Source organism: Manis javanica, chromosome 9 (genome assembly GCF_040802235.1).
Source record: "Manis javanica isolate MJ-LG chromosome 9, MJ_LKY, whole genome shotgun sequence".
Lineage (NCBI taxonomy): Eukaryota > Metazoa > Chordata > Mammalia > Pholidota > Manidae > Manis > Manis javanica.
The window spans coordinates 47679146-47706191 of record NC_133164.1 but is presented as its reverse complement, the minus strand read 5'-3'; positions in this window follow the sequence as shown (position 1 = coordinate 47706191).

Genomic DNA, 27046 nt, shown 5'->3' with positions numbered 1-27046 from the left:
CTGCTATTATATATAAAGGAATCAGGAAATCTGAAGAAACTCACACTGGCCAAAATTGTATTATTTTCAATAATAATAATAACTGATGTGTTGGACCATAGCACATTAATTATGTCTCTGCATTTGCAATGATTCAGAAACAAAATAAATCACTCTGGTCACTTTTAGACATTGTTAGTTATATTTCTAGGTATTTTGAATACTGATAAGTAAAGGTGAGAGTGATAGAGAATCAGGCATTTATCTTCCTTTAATGTAAGAACCTTACTTCAAGGTAACATAAGAGCCGATGAAGAGACTTATTCCCTTACAGAAATAATCTAACTAGTAAGTGAAAGGAGTGAAAGGGGAATGGTATTAAAATATTTCCACTTTACAATCCCCAATGAAATGATAGTTCCAAGCAATGATAAACAATGGCTACTTGTATCTCATAACCAGAGAAAATTGGACATTGCCTACCTTTTCTTGAAAGTATAAATAAATCTCAACTGACTCTGATTAAAGTCTCAAGACATAACTGCCAATAAATAGAAATCAAAAAACCAGAGGAACATTTTAAATAAAACCATGAGCATGCAAAAACCACAAGTGGAAATGTCACTATATATTATGTTAAGTAATGGGTTAATTGCAAAGCAAACTATAATAATAAGGAGAAGGGGAGGGAAAGTAGCTATTAACAATAGACTTAAGATATGAAACAGTAACATACAGATTGTTTCTTGAATCCAACAAATAAACTGTAAAATAGAGACAGAGATTTGAACACTGATTAGATGTTTGATAACATCAAAGAAGCATTGTTATTTCTTTACATATGATAATGACATTTTTATACTTTAAGAATCTACACATATTTTGAACATAGTTAAGTATTTCTATTGATTATATAAGGATTATATCTGGGATTTGTTTAAAATAATCTAGGAGGTATAAGTGAATGAGAGTTTAAATTAAACTGTCCACAATTTGATTATTGAAACTGGGAGATTGAAATATGGATATTCATTGTAATATACCTACCATTATTCATGGGGTTCTCTGAATTTTTCCTAAGAAGTTAAAGTAGTACTACTCTACCGAAGAATAAAAACATTTAAAGGAATAGTAAAAACGCTTTAAACATTTAATATATATTCAAAGAGGTTTGAGAGGATATTGCAGCTAAAAAACAATAACTGTTTATAAAAAGAAGTCAGAAATTTAAGCTTTTAATTTTCTTGATTTTAAAAATATTACTGTGAAATCAAAAAAAATGAAAAAATCTCTTGTTTTGAGCGTAATTTGAAGTGTAGCTCTAAAAAAGAAAAGCATGTTATTTATATTTGTTGAATAAACAGAAAAAGTTAAAGAACTACAAAAATATTGAATAGGTAATTTAAAAAATAATGGTAGTAAAGACAAATTTATGTGGTTTCTCATCCATGCTATCAGAATTCCAAAGCAAGAACTAAAACAAATGGTGGTTCACCAAAGAGTGAAAACAAGAAATATTCCAGAGGTGATACTTCTCCATGTGTTATCTCAGACAGATCCACCCTCCTGGCTCTCGTTCTCATACGAAAAATGAGCCACAGTCATCAAGCTTAACATGATGTAAGATGGAGCTTGTCATATTCAGGCAAAAACATATTAACATTAATCATTAAAACTAAAACATTAACATATTATTGTCATGTCCACTGTATGACTGTGAGTTCCAGTCATTTGAAAGTATGATTCTAAATTTTCTAAACTTGTAAACTTGGAAAAGTAATTTAATATCTCTGAGCCTTAGATATAAATGAAGAACATTTACAGAACCTCTCAGAGTTCTTATGAACCTTGCATGAAAAAATGCATACAAAATGCATAACATTCTGGCATATGTAAAGAAAATAATAAGGTTATTGTTCCCCTGCAGTATTATTATTATTATTATTAATATTAATAATATTATTATTACAATTTCAGATTATTACCCAAGACAAAATAAACTAAGGTTTCCTTGAAATTCCTTTGCAAAATTTTCATCCCATATAAATTACCAAGCCCATTTTATTGACAGACCTATAAAACACAATGAATTGATTTTGTTTGTTTTTATCGTGGAGACGTTTACAGTTCTATCCCATGCTCTTTCCGTATTTTCTTGAATTATCACAATTTTTAACCGATACCACTGACTCCAATCTTGAGGATATTCTACATTGCCATTTATGTGCTCCCACTGATTTCTACCTTAACATTATTGTTTAATATTTCCCTCCCTGTGTTAAAATCTAGCCAACAGTAAAATAATTGCCATTAATAGAAATTGGTATGAACACTTAAGCCATCTTGTATTGATAATGTTTTTCTTTCTCTTATGAAGACTAACTATCCCTTTTATTTTCATTATTCTTTTTTCATTTCTGTTCATCTTAGTAACCCAAGGCATGCTTCAGTTATCTTAGAAACCTTTCAAAAGACATCCACTCAACTTCCCCAGATTGCATAGGTGTTTCTCTTTTTTTTACTCCATTAGCATTCATAATTCTGTCTTATAATTATCCCAATGTCATGACTGCCTGTATACTTATCTGCCTCTCTTTGAAAAGAAAATCATTTTATATATCTTTATAAAAACACTAGCTCACATAATACATTGCATGAAATAGGAACATAGTAAATATTTATTAAATAAAATTTATTGAAAAACCAAGAATTTCACTGTGAAGACTAAATGACAATAGTACTTTTGTGGATGCACAACTGGGTAAAATATAAAACTTTTGGCAGAATAGAAAGTTGAAGAGTTGGGATCTGAGGAATTAAAGTAGAAAGTGATAAGTGAATCTAGAATCCAAGGAGGGAAGAGATGATCAGGAAGAAAATTAAAGCAATGAAGAATAATATAATGAGAATAAAGGAAATAATAGTCATGTGTTACCTTCATGTGATAAGTATGACATATTTTTTATTCTACTGATTCCCCCTATTGCCACTGCAAGGATGGTCCTGTTTTTGGTCATGTGAAGCCTGGAAATATGAATTCTTGTCATGCCATGTATTCTGGCAAGGTAAAACCACAGAACATTTCACTTCTGGTCATTCATTATTATATAGACTCAGATTGTAAATTTTATTCAAAATTATAAAATGTTAGTTATTTTTATGAATTATGTAGTTTTATTGTATATGCCAACAATTATGGCCTATCACATTACATTAAGCATAAAAATAAGTTGTTATAAACTTACTTAAATATGTACAGAAAAAAGAAAGTCAAATGCTCTGAAAAAACAGGTTAAATTATTAAAACAGAAAGAATATTTAGTTAAATAGCATTCTCATAAGATTTGGCATTCTAACTAATTTCAACAGAAAATTTTATTCTCTAGAAGAGTAAGCAGTAGTCATTTTATTGAGTTTGGAGGTGATACTAATTTGGAAGATGGCAGAAATATTAGTGATAGGAAGCAGCCTTAAAAACAATGTTCAGGAACTCTAACTGAAATAAAATGAAATTTTGTTTTTTTGAGAACAGGAAGATTAAAAAAAATAAAAAACCCTAAAATGTTGAAGGCAAGACCTTGATTGAAAAAGTACCTAAACGCTATCAGATTTACCATGAAGAAGAAAAATATGTTAAGAATTTAGAGTATATATAAATAGAAAATGGAAACATAATTTTAAAATACAGACTTAAAAAATTAACTGGTGTAAACTCTTTTTACCTTTGTATTTTTTTAGTTACATGAGTTTAAATGATGAAATATTATTGATGATTTTTTAAACTGTGTCTAAGAGTAAATGAGTAAAAGGTGTACTATTTTAACTGACAACTTATATCGTATATTGAAATAGTACTAAACCTGAAAAGTTTAGGGTTAGTAACCTAAATTTGGAGCAAGCAAAAGAACTTCGTATTAAAGGCATTCATTATGTTGTTGATCCTTCTCTTAGAGCTAATCCTGATTTGGACTTACAATTTTGGAATTACAGCTGGTAGTGTGTTCTTTTATTCTCAAAATTATTCAGATTTAAATAATAAATTGTGTGGCCAGTCTACTTATATAGCCATTAATGTATCTATTATATTTACCACAAAGTTTTTAACTCTGTGTTGGGGGCAGTGTATGTGTGTTCACATGTGTATCTCTGGATCTGTTGCTCAGGATGAATTCCCCATCCCATAACCCAAGTAAGAATCACTAGCGTAAGTGACTAAGGTTAAGATACAGCACAGAGAACATCTCTCAGACAGGCAGAGAACCAAGGCAATTTCTCAGGACACAAAATGAGACAAAGGAGAAAGCAATCCATTTGTACCTAGAAGAGAAAGGGTTAACAACGAATGGGCCTGGATTTGGAAAGGAAGGGAGGCCATGAAATTTATCTTCATCCAGGGCACAGTAGAGAATCTGGGAGAGTTGACTGGTAAGAATTACTACCCTTCACCAGTTTCTGCCAATTTTCCTAGGATCCCCTCCAGGTTCCTGAGCAAGTAGAGTTTAAAGCAGAGAGTATAGCCCCAGCATTTACTAGGATTTGGGAATATTTCCCATTAATTTTAATTCTAGTTTCCCCTTAGCTGTTCAAGGAAATAACTGGCAGCAGTTTAGAAGAGAATCCTGCAGAATCCTGTCAACCTTGGGAGGAGCCCATTTGGGGGACCTCTTTCAAAGGTAGATATGGGGGTATCCAAGCTGGTGTGAAGGATTTGACAAAAAATTTGAGAACAATTCTTTTTTCCAAAGTCCCAGTTTTTTGTAAACGAGACACTGATTTCTCTGCCAGTGTTTTGATGGTGGACCCCTAGACGTCCAGGTGTTTGGGGCTTCTGGCTTAGAGCTGCTGCCATTGTAAGGCCATGAACTTTATGGGCTTTTGTTTATGGTCTTGGGTCTCGTCAGAGCGGAAAGGTGGTTCAGATAAAGGACTGGTAGACCGAATACCCAAATAAGGAGGATGAAGGACAGCAGCAGAAGTCACGGCAGTCTTACAGCCTTATGTTTTGGGTATCACTTTTGTCTTTAATTTTTATTAGCCTTTTGCAATGAATTTTGAATGAAGCTATTTTGGAATTCTGAAGACTTTGGAAGCTTCTGCATGCTGATTAAAATAGGTATCCTATTTTATATGTTTGATTACAGAGCCTTCCTTTCAAGAGCACTTTTTAAATGAACAATCTTGTCTAATTGGAATGTTCACCATAGTAGCCATTATAATTCTAGGACAATTTAGTAAAATGTTCCCAGTTCCGTAGGTATTTACAACTTCCAGGACCACAATTCCGACATAAAATAAGCATGTGTGTTTTAGGTGGTACACTCAGTTCTTCGAAACTTGAGGATCCCATTTCTTTGGCTATACCTTGGGTCTTGTAGAGCCAAATTTATACACGAGAGAAATGTGCCACTGAGTTGGGGATTTTGTGGTGTTTTGCAGTGTCAATCTGACCAAGTCAGTGATCAGCTTGTCTCAGCATGGGAGTCTTAGCTTGGTGGTGAGTGCTCTAACGGCTTGGAACTATTTGAACTCAGCTTTGGCTTCTGAGTTTCCCATTAGTAGTAAATCAAGTATTACTTTCACAAGATTTGTTTTTTAGTGGCTGACACCCTGATGGCTTTTAATAATCTAACATTTGGCTACTTAGATTTTATTTTGATGTTCTAAGTAGTCCGAATTTCTTGTCGTAATTTAGTTTCCCAAGTTCACCAGTGGTTTATGCAGTGAACTGACCTTGACACTTTATGAGTTTCCTAACACTTGCCACCCCTTGTGGACTCAAAATGTAAATATTCAAGAAACCTTTGAGGAATCCAAAACCTTTCAGGGAACATTTTTTTTTTTTAATAAAGTTTGGTTGGATCAGAGTGATGCATATAAAAGAACAGAGACCAAATCCAAAAGGGACTTACCCACAGCCCTTTGTAATGACAGCAACACTGAATTCAAGGGTTCAGCTGGTGGCTATTTTGTGCATCTCATTGTCCCATAAGGCTTTAGCAGTCAGCTTTGGATCCTATTCATTGTCATCAAAAACTTAAAAAATGATTACATAAAGCAACTTATGTTATACAAATAAACTTTAACACTTCGTGAAGTGGGCAGTCACCTTTCAGAGTACTGCAAAATGGACCCCAAAAACCAGATGCTCCAGATTGGTAGGAGGCAGGTTTAATAAGCAGGGGAACTTACTTATGAGGCATCCTTGGGCAGCTGCTGATGAGTAGACCTCCACCCACCCGCCAGAATCTTAAATGTACAGAGAGGACTTTCCTGGATCCAGTCAGACATTTGGTCAAGATGGTCTCTGAAACTACAGGGCCTGGGGGGCGGTGGGGGGTGGAATATGTTCCCAGCATAGGGAAAATAATTTTGAAGCTGAAATCACTCAAAGGGAGAGCTAAAATGGGAGAAACCCATGAATTGCTTACAAGCAATCATCCACTTCTGTTTCCCTGTGTCTCTTGGGACCCAGCTGCAAAAAGGGACCCCACCAAACATCTCCAGTCCAGATATGCCCTCAGTCTGCCTTGTAATCACCTACTAATATGGAAATGAACTAAGGCCACGTAAGAGGTTCTGGAAATATTGCAATTATGCACACAGACCACAGCTCCAGAAATCTTACCTTACAATCTACTTACTCCCCATCTTCCACAACGGCCCCTGTGCAAGAAAACTGGAGCACTGTATCCAGACAAATAACATACAATAACAACAGCAATAAAATCATGATAATCTTAAAACAGAGAATTCAACTAGGTTAAAAGTCCTATGCAGATTAAGTCAATAGCTCACATATTCCACAGGCAGCCATTAGCTGAACAGGTAGGAAGTTCAGAGCAATCATCACACAGCAGCTATAGCCAGGGGGTGGGTACAGGCCACAGGAACTGTAGAAGAAAATAACCTTAAGGTCAATAAGATACATGTTTTAATGACACCAGTATGGACAAATCTTGTACATTAGGTAGGATATATGCAAGAGAATGATCCTGTGATAGGACAGCAGCAGGAATGGTATAGCATCCTGGTCAAGTATACCAGAACTTCACCCCACTTCCTGTGGGAGTAACAGATGGATTAATATATAGGACTACAGGAAGTACACACAATGGCCATAAAGATAAAACAAAACTTCCCCATAAGATGCTCTTATATCCAGTACATTTTGGGTGCACTACCATGATCTTTGAGAGCCATTTTGCTCTTACTCCAGGAACACACAGGAGGTCAGCTTCCAGGTTCTGAAGGGCCAGCCATTGGTGGCCTGTGTCAAAATGTCTATGGACTCTCTCAACAGAGTCTCCAGGGTTTAATGCAGTTGTGCCTGGCAGATAGATTTTACTCTGTTGGCTATATCCTGGAATCAATAACTCCTCTTTAATTTGCACATACAGTTATACAGGAGAGGCAACAGTGTGTGTTAGGATATCCACAGGGCTCAGGCTCCTTTTTGGGCTTTTCATTCCAATGACATAACACTATCCATAAGCCAACTCACCAGCCCCATAGATGATTGGTGTCTGACTTAAGGCCAGATTTCAACAAATTGGACCTCTCCATCATGCCTGCCCCAGTAGGATTTAGGATTATATGGTACATGAAACTTGCTGTTTATCCCTAATTGCTGCATCCACTCTTGTAATGCATGTTCAGTAAAGTGAGTGCTTGATTGCTCTCAATCACCTGCAGCTGGCCATTGGCTGCAAAGAGATGCTCTAGGCCCCCTACTGGTCATTTGTTAATCTGCATGACGTGCAGGAAAAGCAACCAACAGTCCAGTAGTCGTGTCCACACAAGTCACTCAATACCAATATCCTTCTGATATGGACAGAGGCCCGATATAGTCTATATGCCACCTGACAAGGGCTATCAGCCCCTTTACTATTGTCCCATTTTGCTGCAGGACTTGGTGTAAGTCCCTGTTAGAGCACATGAGCAACTCCCTCCAGACTCTGCTGACTTCTTCAAAGGTCAACAGCAGGCCCCACTGACAGACTACAGCCCATACTGTCTTTTACCCACATACAAAAAAGGCTGATGGACCCACTGGGCCACATCAGAGGCAGACTTGCCTTCTGGCCAATGCACCTGGGCCAGTGTGTCTGCTTCATCATCCCCTGTGGATGCCAAAGGCAAATGGCCAGTCCCATGATATACAGTAACTGTCTTAGTCTGACCAGAGGCCCATAGGTCTTGGCACAACTCTTGCCCCCAAAGGGGCCAGTGACCAACTATGTTGGTAGCCACAGGGTCAAGCCCTGATAAAGGTTGAGCTGTCAGTACACACAACTATAGGGGAGGGCTCCTGGGTGATCATGAGCCATATTGCCTTCAACTCAGCCCACTGGCTGCTCTTCTCCTCTCTGTCCTTCACCCATATTGTCTCAGTCATAGGATGGAAAGCCACAGCCCTCCACTTCGAGGGCTGCCTGAGACTGGAGCCATCTGTATACCAAGCATCTTCAGGAATAGAGGCTTTTTTCTCCTGATAAGAACTCTCAGCCAACAATGGCTCAAAAGCAAGTTCTTCCTGCTTTCCACTTGTATACATCATTGCCACCAGTAAGTGTTGGAGTTCTCCATGAAAGGGGCTAGTAGAGAGAGAACAATGCTGCTGTTAACATGCACCCCATTTGGTCAGTGAAGATGTCTGTGCCATGTCACTCTGTGGCCTTTGGGTCCAGTCTTGCACCCACCCCACGATGGAATAGGTGGTTATTACCTAGGTCAGAGCTGTTCTGGTGATGGGCTCCATAGCCAGCAAGGTGTGGTACACAGCAGCCAGTTGCTTCTCCATCAAGGTGTACCAGACCTCTGCTCATTTCCATAGTTGTGACCAGAATCCAAAAGGGTGGTGTGTCCATTCAAGCTGCTACCAAAGGCACCATCCATAACTACATTCAGGTGCGTAAACATCTAGCTCAGAGGGTGATGATGGGTCCATTACATTCAGGGTCTGTATGGCCTTGACTGCCTGCTTGGCAGCAGGAAAAGCAGCTGCACATGTTTCACCCCAGTCCTACCTGCTGCCCTTTCATACCAATCAGTATAAGGGCTTCAGAATTTGTGCCAAGTGTGTGATAACCACTCTCCTGTATCCCAAAAGACCCCAAACACTCTTGTAAAGTGACCGCAGTGATAGGGATAGTGAAGTCCTGTACCTTGTCTATGACTATTTCTGGGATAACTTTAGTTTTACTTGACCAGACAACCCCCAAGAACTTTACTGACAAACCAGGTCCCTGAAACTTGGTTCACAGCCCATCCTTTCTCCTGTAGATGTTGCAACAGTCTAGGAACTGCCTCTTCTAGATCTGCAAAAGAATCAGATGTGCGCATGAAATCATCAATGTAGTCATACAGCCGCACAGTTTGCCATGTCTTCCATGTGGCCAAGTCCTGGGCTACAAGTCTGTGACAAATGGTGGTATTGTGGAGGTATCCATGTGGAAGGACAAAGAATGTCCACTGCCAGCCTTCGCACATGATGGCAAACTGTTCCTGAGTTTTCTGAGCTATGTCAGCAGAGAAGAAAGCATTAGCAAGGTCTATAACACAATGGTATGTCCCTAGTGCATGACTGAGGGTGTCCATAAGAGTGGCTATAGAGGGGACAGCAGCATGCAAAGGGGGTATGACCTTATTCAATTCCCTGTAATCCATGGTCATATTCCAGGAGCTACCCAGCTTCATACCAGGGAATTAAAAGGACTATGAGTGGGCTTTATGATGCCCACCTTCTCCAACTCCTGTAGAGTTTATCTAATTTCCTTGTGTCTCACAAGCAATTTATACTGCTTAGTATTTGTCACCCTCCAAAATACAGTAGAACTACAGGTAGTGCTTAGCATGTTCACTCAAAATTGCTCAGTCTGTACTCACATGAAGTGGTCTGTAACCACAGGCCCTGCAGGATATCCACTCCCAAAATATATTCTGGGATGGGAGAAATGTACACAGTATACTCCTTTGGAGGCAAACACTCTATCTCCAATGGAATTTAGGCTTTCTTCACTCTAACTGCCATACTGCCATAGCCATCTATCACAGCAAGGGTCCCAGGAAAATGTTCAGGGTTGCCATAAATCAAAGAACATTCAGCTCCTGTGTCCACCAGCAACAGGATGTGTTGTACATTGACAGGGGACCAATGAATTGCTAATCCTACATATGGCCTCTTGTCCCCACCATGTACCCCAAGGTGGGGTCTTGACACCCCACCTCAGTCAAACCACAATGCCCAATTGTCTTCTGTGTGGAGGAGGGCCTAGGCAGATTCTGAGTACCATCTCCCAGGAAGTCTTGCAGGGACACAGGCCAGACATGGGGCTATGCCGCCAGCCTCCATGTCCTGGGCCTCCATGGCTAGAACTGCACTCTGGCTTTAATTGGTGTCACAGTTCTAACAAGATCCTACTAGGCTGCCCATCAGATTTTCTTTCACTACCCTGGCCTTTATCAAATCAACCCACATTTGGGTCCTTGAGACCTTCACATGGCCCTTTGAACCTCTCCTTTCAGTAGCCCTTACTTCCTTCTATGCTCTTATTATTTCAACCTTTCCCAGATCTGCTCAAGTATGAGTAGCCTCACTTATGGGTTGTGCTATGTGGTGGGCAAGAATAGTCACTAGGGGCCCAAAGAATGTGGGGGAGCTATAAAGAGCACCAGATTTATCAGTTGTTTATAGTAAACAACTCCTCATCAGGGCCATGGGGGGTTCATATTATAGATGATATTTTTCATGCCCAGGTCCCATAACACCTGCTGGAGCTCTGTATACGTTTTTCCAGCTAGTGGGTAAGTATAGTAACTCAGTCTGATTAGGCCAAACCGTCCTGATGGCTGCTGTCAACCAATCCAGAAGTGTCTTATTCCCTGAGGTGTGACAGGCACTTTTCAACTGCTGCTGGAGGGAGGGGTGAGTCATCAGGGAAGCCAGTCTACCCATTTCAGAACACTACATAACAATGTTTTTGACCCCCATATCCCAGAGACACAAAAACCATGTAGGCATAAATTCTGATAGCTTCTGCCTGTACTGGATGCTCACATCCAGCAACTCATCATAGGGGCAGAGCATGGAGTGCTCCACAACCTTGGGAGAGGGCTGTTCTTTCCCCTAAGGAGACTGTGGTTGCTGCATTTTTACTTTTTTAATTGCTACAGGGGGTGCCTTTAATATGGGAGGAGCTAGTTCCTCGAACAGTGGCCTCAGCAACAGTTTGGACCTTGGCTCCACCCCCCTTGTCCTCCCCTTAAATTTCCTCTACCATCTCCCAGGCTGTAGGCACTGCTCTTTCCTCCCCCTCCCCCACATCCTCCTGTAACGCAGCTTCTCCTGCTGCCTCCTTCCTTGCTGCTAACTTATCTTGCAGGAGCGCTACCTATCTTCTCAATAACTGTCTCTCTTTCTTAAAGGCATCCCCGAGGTCATTGCTCAGCTCCTCCAAGCAATGCTGAAGTGTGTCTTTCTCCTTGATAACCCTTTCCATTATCTCAAGAAACGAACAGTCCACAATCCCAGTTGCCACATGGTCCCTCACGGCCTCTAAGCAGTCTTCTATGTCACAGAGGGCTAATTACACAAGTTCTGGTTTCTCCACCCTTCCCCAATTCTGGGGAAGGGCCCACCCATCTAGGATGTGTTTACCCTAGACTAATCCCCACTAAAGGCTCCCTGAGTGGAAGTCCCATGGATAGGTGGCTCTCAGGTAAGCTGTACCCTCCACTGTTGCTGAAGGGATGGGTGTTATCACCCCCTACTGCAGTAACTACCAGGGCCTCCCCAATATTCACAAGATGGTTTCTGGGTATCTCCCCACCATTTCTGGGGGCTGCATGCCCAAATGTTGCTCCCATGAACACAGATTTCAGGTTCAGAGGTCCTTCTCACTACAGCCATGTGTAACTCTGGGGGTGAAATATGTTCCCAGCCTGAGGCAAATAACCTTTGAAGCCGAAATCAGTCAAAGGGAGAAAAAAAATGTTGAAAGTATTTATTGCTTACAAGCAGTCATCCACTTCTGCTTGCCCATGTGTCTCACTACCGCACTGCAAAAAGGGACCCATTCAGCCTTTCCTGTTCAGATAAGCCCTCGCTCCCGCTTGTAATTGCCCGCTGATACGGAGATGGACTGCGTCTCTCCACCCCTTGGAAACACTTACTGATATGGAGATGCAGTAAGACCAGGTTTGAGATTCTGAAAATATGACAATTTTACCCACAGTCTCAATAACCATTCTGTCTCTCAAGTGTATGTATTTGAAACAGCCTTTATTGTGGTAATGGTGGGTGGAATATATATTCTAAGGACAGGGGAATATATATTCTAAGGACTGTTGTTTTAAGTTATCCTATTTTTGAAGTATTTGTTACAAAGCAGTACAGCAGTAGAAAACTAATATTTAAATTACCAATTAAAATTTTATGTTAGCACATTAAATTCATTAATTAGTTTAAAAACTAACAACAATTGAATTACGAATATCTTGTCTTTTTTCCAGTGCATCAATATTTATCATGTGTATGATGGCAGATCTTGGCAGATGCCAAGTTCAGTCTTGAGCTTCTAGCCAACTTAACTTTCTTGGGATGTTTTGTGACACTGAAACAGGTGTCTTTATTTTTCTAACTTACGTAGAGTTTGAGCACCACATGGGGTAAAACTAAACCCAGCCCTCAACTATTCTGACAGTCCTGACAAACTCAGTGGAGAGTGTGACACATAGGCACTCAAAAAGGGGAAAAAAAATAAAAATGAATAAACAAGGAATTCTGCCCCCAATAGACTATTATTACAACATAAATCTAGAGTCTGGGAAGGATTCATGATTTCATCTGCCAGGAGGAGTTCCTTTTGTCCACCAAGACAATATGAATAAGCTGAGAATTTTCCAACTTTGTAAATTCTGCTTCCTTTTTGTTAAAAAATTCCATGTTTAAGTCATTTCTGTCTTTTCTCATTTTACTACTAAGCAGTCATAGGAACCAAGCAATACTTTCAACAGTATAATTAGATAACTCTTTAGCTAAATAACAAATTTCCTCACTGCCACAGGCCAGCCTTGCAGCCCACAGTGTTTCCAGCCTCCTCCCCAGCCTTTTTGCCCAGCTGCCTATTGCAAAGCTTCTGCCAGCAGCAAACTCACAACCTACCTCTCCAGGTTCCCCTGCTAGGGAGGAAACTGTAAACTTTTCTACCACTATACTGTTCACGGTTAGATTTTCTCTAAGATGGAGACTTTCTCTATAGCTTTCTTTTCCTTCTGACCTCTCATCAGTATCCTTTAAAGGTCAATTCACAGCAATGTAGTAGGCTTTTTCTAGCATGTACCTGCAGACTCTTACAGCCTCTACCTACAACCTGTGTGAGAAAGCTGGAACACTGTAACCATATTCCACAGTAGCAACAGAGGATCACAAAAATTTAGAATAACAAAAATTAAGATACAATATGATTTTGATACAGGTAACAAAATTTATAATAATCCTCAAGCCAGAGGAAGTCCCCAATACACAAACACTTTAGGGGCAATAAGACACATGTTTAATGACACCAACATAGACAAATCTTGTCCATCAGGTAGGATGCATGCGAGGCAGTGGTCCTGTGATATAGGACTGTAGCAGGAAGGGGGTCCCTTCCAGGTCTAGTATATCATACTTCTACCTTTCCCCGTGGGGGTTACTGAAGGGTCTATATATAGTGCTACTGGAGGTGCATGCACTGGCCATAATGATAAAACAAAAGTCCTTGGTAAGATGCTCCTACCTTCTGGCTATTCAGGATATACTACTGTGACCTTTGGGAGTCACTTTGTGGTTATTCCAGGAATACACAGAGTACAGCTTCCAGACATTGTCCCCAAGTTGCCAGGAGAGCCAGCCATCGTTGGTCCATGTGTCAAAAGGTCCAAGGCCACATCCACTCAGTGGAGTCTCCAGGATTCACTGCAGTTGGTGCTGGCAGCAAGATGTCATTCTGGTGGCCGAATCTCAGCTTCAGTGATTCTTCCTTGGTTGGCACTTACAGTTGTATAGGGGAGGCAGCCACATGTGTTAACATGTCTACGGGGCTCAGGGTCTCTCATTCAAGTGCAGACTATTGGTATCTGACTTTAGTCTGGATTTTAACAAGCCATTGTGCCCCTCTGTCATGCCTGCTGCAGTAGGATTGTATGGCACATGAAATTTCCATTTGATTCTCAGCTGTTGCACCAATTATTGCAGTGTATGTCCAGTAAAATGGGTGCCCTGATCACTCTGAATCACCTGTGGTCGGCCATAGGCAGCAAAGAGATGCTCCAGGCTTCTTTTGGTCATCTGCTGGTCTGCACCATGGGTAGGAAAAGCAACCAGAAGTCCAGTAGCTGTGTCCATATGAGTCATAGCAGACTCATATCCTTCTGACATAGGTAGAGGCCCAATACAGTCTATCTGCCACCTGACGAGGGGTATAGGCCCCATAGCCATTGTCCTGTGTTGCTGTGGAACTCTGTGTAAGTCCCTTTTGGAGCATACGACACATTCCTGCCAGGCTCTACTAATTTCTTCCAAGGTTAAAGGCAAGCCCCACTAACGGGCTACAGTCCACATTGTCTTTTGCCCTGCATGTAGCAAACACTGATGTATCCATTGGGCTACACTGGAGGTAGGTTTTCCTTCTAACCAGTGTATCTGGGCCAATTTATCTGCTTCATCATTTCCTGGGGATGCCAGTGGCAAATGACCTGTCACATCTTATACTGCAATTCTTTTATTTGGACCACAGGCCCATGAATCTTGCCAAAAATCTTGCCCCCAAAGGGGTTGGTGACCAACCAGCCAGTTGTCATGGTACAGGTTGGTAGCCACAGGATCAAGCCCTGATAGACAGCCCAGCTGTCAGTGCAGACAACTACAGGGGAGGGTTCCTGGCTGATCACAAGCCACACAGCCAGCAACTCTGCCCATTGGCTGCTCTTCCCCTCACCATCTTCCATCCATAATGCCTCAGTCTTAGGATGGAAAGCTATGGCCCTCCATTTTGGGGGCTGCCCACTTCTGGAGCCATTAGTGTACCATGCATTTTCAGGTATAGGGGCTCTTCCCTCATGATAGGGACTCTCTGTTACTAACGGTTCAAAAGGAAGGTCTTCCTGCTTTTCACTAGTATATGTCACTGGCCTCAGTAAGCATTGAAGTTCTTCACTCAAGGGGCTACTAGAGAGGGCACTACACTGCTGCAGGTAAGCACCCCATTTGGCTAGTGTGGGTGTTTGTGCCACACCACTCCTTAGCTTTTGGATCCAGTCTTGTACCCACCCCAAGATGAGATAGGCAGTTATTACCTTTAACAGGGCCATTCCAGTGATTGGTTCTGTAGCCAGCAAGCGGTGATACAGAGCAGCCATTTGTTTTCTATCAAAGTGTATCATACCTCTGCCCCTTTCCAGAGTTGTGACCATAATCCATGGGTTGGCGAGTTCATTCAAGCCACTGCCAGAGACCCCAGCCATACCATCTCCAGTGACATGAACATCCAGCTCGCAGGGCCTTGATGGGTCTATCACACTCAAGGCCTGCACAGCCTTGAAAGCCCCTTTTGCTGTAGTAAAGGCAGATGCACATGTCTCATCCCAGTCCCACGTGACACCCTTTCATACTAACCAGTATAAGGGCTTCAGAATTTGTGCCAAGTGCAGGATAAACACTCTACCAGTAGTGTAGAAGACCCAGAAACTCCAGTAGCAATGCTATAGTTGTAGGGGTAGGAAATGCCTGGACTTTATCTATAGCTGCTTCTGGTATAACATTGGTCTTACCCAAGCAGATGACCCCCAAGAATTTTACAGGCAAACCAGGTCCCTGAACCTTGGTACTGTTCACAGCCCAGCCTTTCCCCTATAAATGTTGCAGCAGTCTAGGTGCTGCATCTTCTAGATCTGAAAGAGATTCAGACATGAGCATGATATAATCAATATAATGCTACAACTGCACCATTGGCAGTTTCTTCCATGTAGCCAAGTCCTGGGATACAAGTCCATTATGGCTGGTGGGGCTGTGGAGGTATCCCTGTGGGAGGATGGTGAAAGTCCATTGCCATCCTTCCCTGGAAGGCAAACTGTTCCTGACTTTCCTGCTCAATGTCAATGGAAAGAAGGCTATAGCAAGATCTACTACATAATTGTATGTTCCTAGTTCATGGCTGAGAGTATCCATCAAGCCTGCAAGAGAGGGCACAGCAGCATGCAGGGGATTATGACTTTATTCAGTTCTCTGTAATCCACAGTTGTATGCCAGGAGCCATCTGGCTTTTTTACTGGCCACACTGGGGAATTGAAGGAACTATGGGTGGGCTTTATAATACCCACCTTTTCCAGCTTCTGGAGAGTTTCTCCAATCTCTTTAAGCCCTCCAGGCAGTTTTTATTGTTTGGTATTAGTCACCCGGCAAGGCACAGGCAAAGCTATGGGCTGGTGCCTAACATGGCCCCTCAGAACTGCCTTCATCATACATACTCTCAGTCTGACCTCACCTGTAATGGTCTGCAGCCACAAACCCTGCAGGATATCAACCCCCAAAATATACTCAGGAATAAGATATATATAGACAGTATACTCTTTTGGAGTAGATACCTTATTCCCAAAGGGATTTGGGCTTTTTTCATTCTGATAGCCTTATCCCCGTATCCATCTATGATAGTTGGGCTCCCAGGAAACTGCTCAGGGTTACCATGAAACACTGAAAATTCAGCCCCTGTGTCCACCAGAGCCAGGACATGTTCACTGGGGACCAATGGATAGTTATTTCAACATGTGGCCTCTGGTCCCCTCCTGGTCAGTCAGGGCAGATACCTTGACCTTCCCGTCAGTCAAACTGTGTTCTCCATTCACCTCCTGGTGTGGGCTCAAGTGAGGTGGGCTCTCTCTCCAGCAGGAAGTCTTGCAAATACACAGGCTGGACTCATGGCTCTGTCTCTGACCTCTGCCTCTTTGGTCTTAATGGCTGGAACTGCTGCTCTGGTTTCAGCTGTTGCCATAGCTCTAGTAAGATCCTATTTGACTTCCCATCTATTTTCCTCCCATCTGCTCCTGCCTGTATTAAATCAGCCCACATCTGGGTCCTTATAACCTTCATGAGGCCTTTAATTCTTCTTCTGAATTAAATTATTTCTTTCTAGGTTCTCATTGCTGCAGCCTCTCCTAAGTCTGCTACTGTATGTGTCACCTCGCTTATGGGCTGTCCTAAGTGAGGGGAAAGAATGGCCACTAGAAACTCAGAGGGATGTGGGAGCCATTTGAAGCACAATATTTCTCAACCCTATAGTGAAAATCTCTTCATCTGGGCCATAATCCTCTGCACTGTAGATAACATTTCTTATGCCTAGCTCGCGTAGCTCCTGTTGGAGCTCAGCATATGTCTGCCATCTAACAGGAGAGGATGGCAGATCACCCGGATTGGGCCACACAGCACAAAGTGCAACCATAAGCCAGTCAAGGAGGGAGTGATTCCTTGGGGTCCAATGTGCATTTTGTAATTGCTGCCTCAAGGCGGGCTGCACTGTCAGGGAAGCCAGCTTCCCCATTTCTGATCCTGACAGAACAATTCCATCCACCCCTAAGTCCCACAGATGCAGGAGCCAAGCTGATATTGACTCTGAGGACTTCTGCCTAAACCAGGAGCCTAAATCCACCAGCTCAGCTTGGGTACAGGGGTGGACCATAGAGTCCTCCACGACTGGGGAGAGGGCTCCTCCTCTTCTTGGGGAACTTTCAGCTGCTGCGTCTTTATTTTCCTTACAACCACTGGGTGTGCTTTCAATATACGAGGCGCCAGTGCCTCCAGCACCACCCCTTCATCCTTCCCCAACTCCTCCATTTCTGGGCCTGATGGTACCTTTCTCTTCCCCTAACCCCCGAGTGCCTCCTCTGCTATAACCTTTAAATTTTCTACTGTGCCTTGCAGCAATGCTAGCTCAATATTCAGAAGCTCTCTTACCTTGACCTCGTTGCTCTGCAGCTGACGTTCCCATGCCACCTCTGCCTGTGCTTCCCTCAGGAGTTCATCTTTTTCCTTCATGGCCTCTTCCTCCTTCAGAACACCTGGCATCACTTCCATCTTGTCCTGTAAGGAATATTCTACCTCTTCAATGACACCTTGCAGCTGGCATTCTCATACTGCCTCCTCTTGCATCAAAGACATTCCCTTCTTCAGGGAATCCACAGAAGTTTGCAGCTTGCGTTCTCGTACTGCCTCTTCTGTAGACCTTTCTAATAGTGTGAGAAGAAGCCAGCACACAGTCTCTGCTGCCTCACAGGCACTCTGTTTCTCAAAAGACCTACTTACTATACCAAGGGCTACCCCTATAGCCTCAGGTGTCACCTCCACTTTCCTCCAGTCCTGAGGTTGGGCCCAATCGACTAGGAGGCAAGCCACCTCAGACCACATAAGCATTGGGGGAAAATCCACTGTCACCCCATTCACAGGGGCAGCCCACTGAAGCACCCCTCCCACAAGGGCAGCCTGTCTTTTTCCTTGGTCAACAATGAACCCTGCCTACTTTCACCAATTGTCTTGCCAATGGGTTTCAGCCCTGAGCAAGTTCACTACGGATTCAGTGTGACCAAAGAAATTGACAGCAAAACATTCTTTGGGGTGAAAGGGATTATTACCCAGCGTGTTCTCCCAGTGGTGAGTCAAGGGCTAGCATCTCTGCCACCGCCCAGAGCACTGGGCCTAACTCTCTATATAGAACAATAATAGCTTATTCCTAAAGGTGTGGAAGTGGTAGCCTAGCACCCGGGCAGTTACATCATCAGGTGGTTTAAGTTTAGTGAGGATCCTGGCCATAGGAACCCCAACTTCTGTACATATACTGCCCACCCCATACCCCCCATATTATGTGTGCTAATTGTAATGCCCCTTATTCCCCTTCTCCTGCCATTCCTACCTACTCTCCAGTCCCTTTCCCTTTTGTAACTGTTAGTCCATTCTTGGGTTCTGTGAGTCTGATGCTCTTTCATTCCTTCAGTTTTTGCTTTGTTTTAATACTCCACAGATGAGTGAAATCATTTGGTACTTGTCTTTCTCTGCCTGGCTTATTTCACTGAGCATAATACCCTCCAGCTCCATCCATGTTGTTCCAAATGAAAGGATTTGTTTTCTTCTAATGGCTAAATAATATTCCATTGTGTATATGTACCATATCTTATTTATCCATTCATCTACTGATGGACACTTAGGTTGCTTCCATTTCTTGGCTATTGTAAATAGTGCTGAAATAAACATTGGGGTGCATATATCTTTTAGAAACTGGGATCCTGCATTTCTATGGCAAATTCCTGTGGGTGGAATTCCTGGGTCAAATGATATTTCTATTTTTAGTTTTTTGAGGAACCTCTATACTGCTTTCCACAATGGTTGAATGAGTCTGCCTTCCCTCCAGCAGTGTAGGAGGGCTCCCCTTTCTCCGCATCCTCGCCAGCATTTGTTGTTCCTATTCTTTTCTATGCTGACCATTCTAACGGGTGTGAGGTGATACCTCATTGTGCTTTTAATTTGCATTTCCCTGATAATTAGTGATGTTGACCATCTTTCCATATGCCTGTTGGTCATCTGAATTTCTTCTTTGGAGAAGTGTCTGTTCATATCCTCCACCCATTTTTTAATAGGGTTATTTGCTTTTTGGGAGTTGAAGCAGGTGAGCTCCTTATATATTTAGGATGTTAAATTCCTGTCCGATATGTGATTTACAAGTATATTCTCCCATACAATACAATGCATTTTTGTTCTGCTGATGGTGTCCTTTTCTGTATAGAAGGTTTTTAACATGATGTAGTTCCATTTGTTTATTTTTTACTTGTTTCCCTTGCCCGAGAAGATGTGTTGAGGAAAAAGTTGCTCATGTTCATATATTCAAGAGAATTTTGACTACATGTTTTCTAAGAGTTTTACTGTTTCATGACTTACATTTAGGTCTTTGATCCATTTTGAGTTTACTTCTGTGTATGGGGTTAAGCAATAATCCAGTTTCATTCTTTTGCATGTAGCTGTCCAGTTTTCCCAACACCAGCTGTTGAAGAGGCTGTCATTTACCCATTGTATGTCCATGGCTCCTTTATCATATATTAAATGACCATATATGCTTGGGTTTATATCTGGGCTTTCTAGTCTGTTCCTTTGGTCTATGGGTCTGATCTTCTGCCAGTACAAAATTGACTTGATTACTGTGGCTTTGTAGTAGAGCTTGATGCCAGGGAGCAGAATCTGCCCTGCTTTATTCTTCCTTCTCAGGATTGCATGGGCTACTAGGGGTGTTTTGCTGTTCCATATGAATTTTAGAACTATTTGCTCTAGTTCATTAAAAAATGCTGTTGGTATTTTGATAGGGATTGTAGTGAATCTTTAAATTTCTGGAGGCAGGATGGCCATTTTGACAATATTTTTCCTGTCCATGAGCATGGGATGTGTTTCCATTTTTTGGCATCTTATTTAATTTCTCTCATGAGGGTCTTGTATTTTTCAGAGTATAGGTCTTTCACTTCCTTGGTTAGGTTTATTTCTAGGTATTTTATTCTTTTTGATGTAAGTATGAATGGAATTATTTTCCTGATTTCTCTTTCTGCTAGTTCATCATTAGTCTATAGGAATGCAATAGATTTCTGTGTATTTATTTTATACCCTGCAGCTTTGCTGAATTCAGATATTAGTTCTAGTAGTTTTGGAGTGCATTATTTAGGGTTTGTATGAAAATATAATGTCATCTGCAAACAGGGACAGTTTAACTTCTTCCTTGCCTATCTGGATGCCATTTATTTCTTTGTGTTGTTTGATTGCCATGGCTGGAAACTTCAGAACATGTTGAATAAAAATGAAGTGACTGGGCATTCTTGTCTTGTTTCTTATCTTAAAGGAAAAGCTTCCAGCTTCTCACTGTTAGCTGTGGGTTTGTCATATACGGCCTTTATTATGTTGAGGTACTTGTCATCTATACTCATTTTTTTGAGAGTTTTTATCATGAATGAAGAATTTTGTCAAATGCTTTTTCAGCATCTATGGAGATGATCATGGAGTTTGTGCCTGTTTTTCTTGATGTGGTGGATGATATTGATGTATTTTTGAATGTGGTACCATCCTTGTATCCCTTGAATAAATCCTACATGATCAGGAAGGATGATATTTTGATGTATTTTTTAAATTTGGTTTGCTGAAATTTTGTTGAGTATTTTTGCATGTATGTTCATCAGGGATATTGGTATGTAATTTTCTTTTTTTTGGTGTCTTTTCCTGGTTTATGTATTACAGTGATGCTGTCTTCATAGAATGAGTTTGTAGTATTCCCTCCTCTCCTACTTTTTGGAAAACTAAGTAGAATGGGTATTAGGTCTTCACTAAATGTTTGATAAAATTCATCAGTGAAGCCATCTGGTACAGGCATTTTGTTCTTAGGTAGTTTTTAAATTACCAATTCAATTTCCTTGCTGTTAATTGGTCTCTTCAGATTTTCTGTATCTTCCTGGGTCAGCCTTGAAAGGTTTATTTTTCTAGAAAGTTGTCTATTTCTTCTAGGTTATCCAGTTTGTTAGCATACAATTTTTCATAGAATTCTCTCATAATTCTTTGTATTTCTGTGGTGTCCAATGTTATTTTTCCTTTCTCACTCCTGTTTCAGTTTATGTGTGTAAACTCTTTTTTTCATCATAAGTCTGGCTAGTGTTATTTCTATTTTATTTATTTTCTTGAAGAACCATCTCCCATTTTCATTGGTTCTTTCTATGGTTTTATTCATCTTGATTTTATTCATTTCTGTTGTAATCTTTATTATGTCCTTCCTTCTGATGACTTTGTGGCCCATTTGTTGTTCATTTTTAGTTTCATTAATTGTGAGTCTAGCTCTTCATTTGGGATTGTTCTTTCCTTAGGTAGGCCTTTATTGCAATACACTTCCTTCTTATCATAGCTTTTGCTGCATCCCACATATTTTGCAGTGTTGTATTATTGTCATTTGTCTCCATATATTGCTTGATCTCTATTTTTATTTGGTCATTGATCCATTGTTTATTTAGGAGCATGTTATTAAGTCTCCATGTGTTTGTGAGCTTTTTTGTTTTCTTTGTGTAATTTATTTCTAGTTTCATACCTTTGTGATCTGAGAAACTGGTTGGTACAATTTCAATCTTCTTGAATTCACTGAGGCTCTTTTTGTGGCCTAGTATATGATCTATTCTTGAAAATTTTCCATATACTCTTGAGAAGAATTTGTATCCTGTTGCTTTTGGATGGAATGTTCTGTAGATATCCATAAGGTACATCTATCATAATATGTTGTTCAGTGCCTCTGTCTCCTTACTTATTTTCTGTCTGGTTGATCTGTCCTTTGGAGTGAGTGGTGTGTTGAAGTCTCCTAGCATGAATGCATTGCATTCTATTTCCCCTTTTAATTCTGTTAGTATTTTTTTCACATAAGTAGGTGATCCTGTGTTGGGTGCATAGATATTTCTAATAGTTATATCCTCTTGTTGGACTGACCCCTTTATCATTATGTAATGTCCTTGTCTTTTGTTACTTTATTTTGAAGTCTATTTTGTCTGATAGAAGTACTACAACTCATGCTCCTTTCTCCCTATTAGTTGCATGAAATATCTTTTTCCATCCCTTTACTTACAGTCTGTGTATGTCTTTGAGTTTGAAGTGAGTCTCTTTAGGGAGCATATAGAGAGGTCTTGTTTTTTTATCCATTCAGTGACTCTTTGTGTTTTGATTGGTGCATTAAGACCATTTACATTTAGGGTGATTATCGATAGGTATGTACTAATTGCCATTGCAGGCTTTAGACTCACCGTTACCAAAGGTTCAAGGGTAATTTCCTTACTATCTAACAGTCTAATTTAACTCAGTTGGTATGCTATTACAAACACACCCTAAAGGTTATTTTATTTTTCCTCCTTTTTCTTCTACCTTCATTCTTTATATATTAGGTATCATATCTGTACACTTTATCTATCCCTTGATTGACTTTGGGGGGATAGTTGATTTCATTTTTCATCTGCTTAGTAATTAATTGTTCTACTTTCTTTGCTGTTGTTTTATTTCCCCTGGTGACAGCTATTTAGCCTTAGGAATATTTCCATCTATAGTTGTCCCTCCAAAATGCACTGTAGATGTGGTTTGTTGGTTTTAAATTCTGTCCCCTTTTACTTATCTGAAGATTATTTAATCCATCCTTCAAATTTAAATGATAATCTTTCCAAGTGGAGTATTCTTGGTTTGAGGCCCTTCTGCTTCATTGCTTTAAATATATCATGCTACTCCTTTCTAGCCTGTAAGGTCTCTGTTCATAAATCTGATGATAGTCTGATGGGTTTTCTTCGGTATGTGATCTTTTTTCTCTCACTATCTACTTTTTTTTAATGTGAAAAAGGCTTTTAATATTATAGAAAATATTTTAAAAAGATGTAAGAAGATACAAATGTAAACTAAAAATACTGTGGTATAAAGGTAAAGGAACTTAATAAAAATGTTAACTTCAGCTGTGTTTAAGTTGGTAGAGCTATGAATGTCCTTCTCTCTCTTTTTCTTTGTATTTTTTTTGTCTATTTCCAGGTTTCCTTTCATGAAAACAAAACACCATATGAAATAAAAATATGTATGGTCTTCTAGATGATGTCTAAATTTGGCTATGTATTTTAAACATATCTCATTGCATGTTCCTTTTGAATTTTTATCATTGGTATTTGCAAATATCATTTTCATAGCCTAGAGTAGGGTTTCCTCCAACCTTTGAACCCAAGCAGACATAATTATCCATGTGTCTACTGCTTGTCTCATTAGCTACTTTTAAATGTCCGTCCTTACTCTTGGTCTTTGCCATTTTAATTATTATATATCTTGATGTTTTCTTCCTTGGATCACTTGTGTTGGGAGATCAGTGTACCTCCATGGCCTGAGAGACTATCTCCTTCCCCAGATTGGGGAAGTTTTCTGCAATTACCTCCTCAAGGACAGTTTCTTTCCCCTTTACTCTCTCTTCTTCTTCTGGTACACCTATAGTGCAAATATTGTTCCGTTTGGGCTCGTCACATAGTTCTCTCAATATTCTTTCATTCTTAGAGATCCTATTTTCTCTCTGTGCCTCAGTTGCTTTGTTTCCTCTTCTCTAATCTCTGTTTCATTTACTGTCTTAATTGATTCCTCTTCTCTAATCTCTGTTTCATTTACTGTCTCTTCTACTATATCTAATCTGCTTTTAAAGCCTTCCATTGTATGTTTCATTTCAGATATGGAATTTCTTAATGATTCAATCTCCATCCTAAATTCATCCATGAGTTCTTGAATATTTTTCTGTACCTACATGAGCATGTTTATGATTTTTTTATTTTGTACTCTTTATCAGGAAGATTGGTGAGTTCAGTTTTATTTGGCCATTTTTCTGGTGTTTGTAAAATTTTTGTTTGAACCAGGTTCCTTTGACATTTCATATTTGTATGTGGTGCCCTCTATTGCCCAGAAGCCTAGTCTCTGGAGCAGCTTAGCCCCTGGAACGATGTCAGGGGTCGCAGGGGAGTGGTGCTGGTGCCTGGGAAAAGGAAAGTGCTGTTTCCTGATTCCCAGCTGCTGTGCCTGTCTCCACTGTCAGAACCAGTGGGCCGAGTAAATAGTGTAAGCCTCTTGCTTTGCATCTGTAGCTGCCGTATGTGGGGCTTCCTTCTGGCTGGCCTGACACCAGGGCAAGGACTGCCGTTTTGTAAGCTGGTGCCAGCAGTCCAGGAGGAAGGCACAGCAGGCTATGTTTCACAGTGGGGGGCCTCAGAGCTGTGTAGCCAGCCAGGGGGATGGAGCCTCTGAAGCTCCTGAATGTTCTCAACCTGCTGGGCACATCCAGAAAACCTTGTCCCCTTATCCCTTCTACTGCACAGCAAGCTCCATACCATTCCCACCCCTTCAGAGCCCTTTTGCTGCTAGGAAGCCTCTCAGACCATCCACCTTTCCTTTGTCTCAGAGCAGCTGGATGTGGATCACTGTCTTCTGCAAATGGCTGAAATCTCAGTCTCTCCAAGCATTCTGCCTGTCTTAGCTTTCCAGACCCACTAATCTCCAGAGCACCATACAGTGTAGGTTTGTGCTCCCAAAGCACATCTCCAGGGCTGGGTGTTCAACAGCCCTAGACTTTCACCCACTCCCCACTCCATTTCTCTTCCTTCCACCAGTGAGTTGGATTGTGTGAATGGCTTGTGTCCCACTGGATCAAGACTTTTGTATGTTACTCTGTTTCATGAGTTCTGCTCTGTTCTCCAGGTGTATGTAGTCTGGTGAAGCCTTTTTTTCCTGTTGATCTTTTAGGATTAGTTGTATTAACTATATTTTCATATTATATCTGGTTTTGGGAGGAGTTCTCCTTCTCACCTCTCACACCACCATCTTGAATCCTCTTCTTCTGTTATTTCTTTTTAACATCTTCTGTAACAGAATATGTAGACTGTGTAATTTTTAAACAGAAATCTATTTTGCACAGTTCTGAAGGCTAGGAGGTCCAAGATCAAGGCATCTAGGCACTGGCATATTTGGCATTTGATAATATAGGGAAAATGGAAGTTCCTATGTCCAGGATCCTCACCTACCCCTGAACTACTTGATCTAATTGACCTACTACTAGGCAAATGCTTAAACATCCATTGTCAATGAGCCATTATTGTTGGTGTTACTATATAAAGTGCTCTAGTTTTCTGCCCAGTGGCAAAGATAGAAATGGATTGCAAACTTGCCATAGCCATACATGATTCTAGCACTCAACCTGCCACCATGAGCAAACTGCTTTGTATAAACCCTTTTACCCCTTCGTATAAGTGGGTGTGGATATAATGAGAATTCCTGTGGCCAGGATTCTCACCTGGCAGTGGCTGACTAGCTCACTGCACACCTGTGGGCAATACATGGCTGTTGACTCTATAAAAAGAGCTCTGTCCAGTCTGCAAGGTTGCAGGAGAGCAGAGCAGAGGCTGGAGTGGTGGAAGCACTGAGGACAGAGGCTCAGAGGATGGTTGCACAGGACGACTGTGCAGAGAGGCATGGAGGATGGCTGGCCAGGACAGCTGTGCGTACAGAGGGGCCCAGAGGCAGAGACTGGCTTGCTGTATGCAGACTCACTCTGAGTGAGCAGGATTTTAGTGGTTGACCCGCCACCTGGAAATAAAGTTGGGTATAACCCTTTCACCCCAAGAACATTTGCTATCATTTTCTTTGGTCACACTGAATCCATAGCAAACTTGTCTGGGTCTGAAACCCATTGGCAAGACAGCAGGGTTCTGTTATTAGGTCTCACAGAACCCAGCATGAAATTGCCTGGGGCAATCACCCTGTAAGTTTTGGCAGGGGTGGGCAGGGGGAATAGGTTCCCAGCCTGAGGCAAATTACCTTCAAAACCAAAATCAGTCAGAGGGACAAATCAGTGGGAGAAACCCATTTATTGCCTTCGAAGAGTTGTTCACTTCTGCCCTCCTATGTTTCTCATAACCTGGCTGCAAAAGAAACCCCAACCAACCTCTCTGGTCCAGATATGCCCTCACTCCCTCTTGTAATCACCTATTGATATGGAGATGGAATAGTTCTCTCCACCCCTTGGAAACACCTATTGATAATTCCCCTTGGAAACACCTATTGATACTGAGATGCGGTAAGGCCAAGTGAAAGATTCTGGAAATATTGGGATTTTTCCCACACCCCTCTTAGGTGAGACAGATAAGAACCCAAGGAATGCCCATTTTGATATCACACAGATTTGGGCAGGCTGAAGTCATCCATTCCTTCTCAGTTGCTCATTAAAACAGTGGTTTCTCCACCCACTGCTTCTGTACACAGAAAGCTAAAACATTCTGGATACCTCAGCCATCTATTATTGGGAAGGGTTCAATAATGACAAGGGATAGACAATTCTTTGGAAGTCTTTTAATACTTATTTATTTTCTACCCATCTGTCTTGCCAGTGGGTTTCAGGCCTGGACAAGTTCACTATGGATTCAGTGAGACCAATAAATATGATAGTGGAACATTTTTGGGGTGAAAGGATTTATACCCAACTTTATT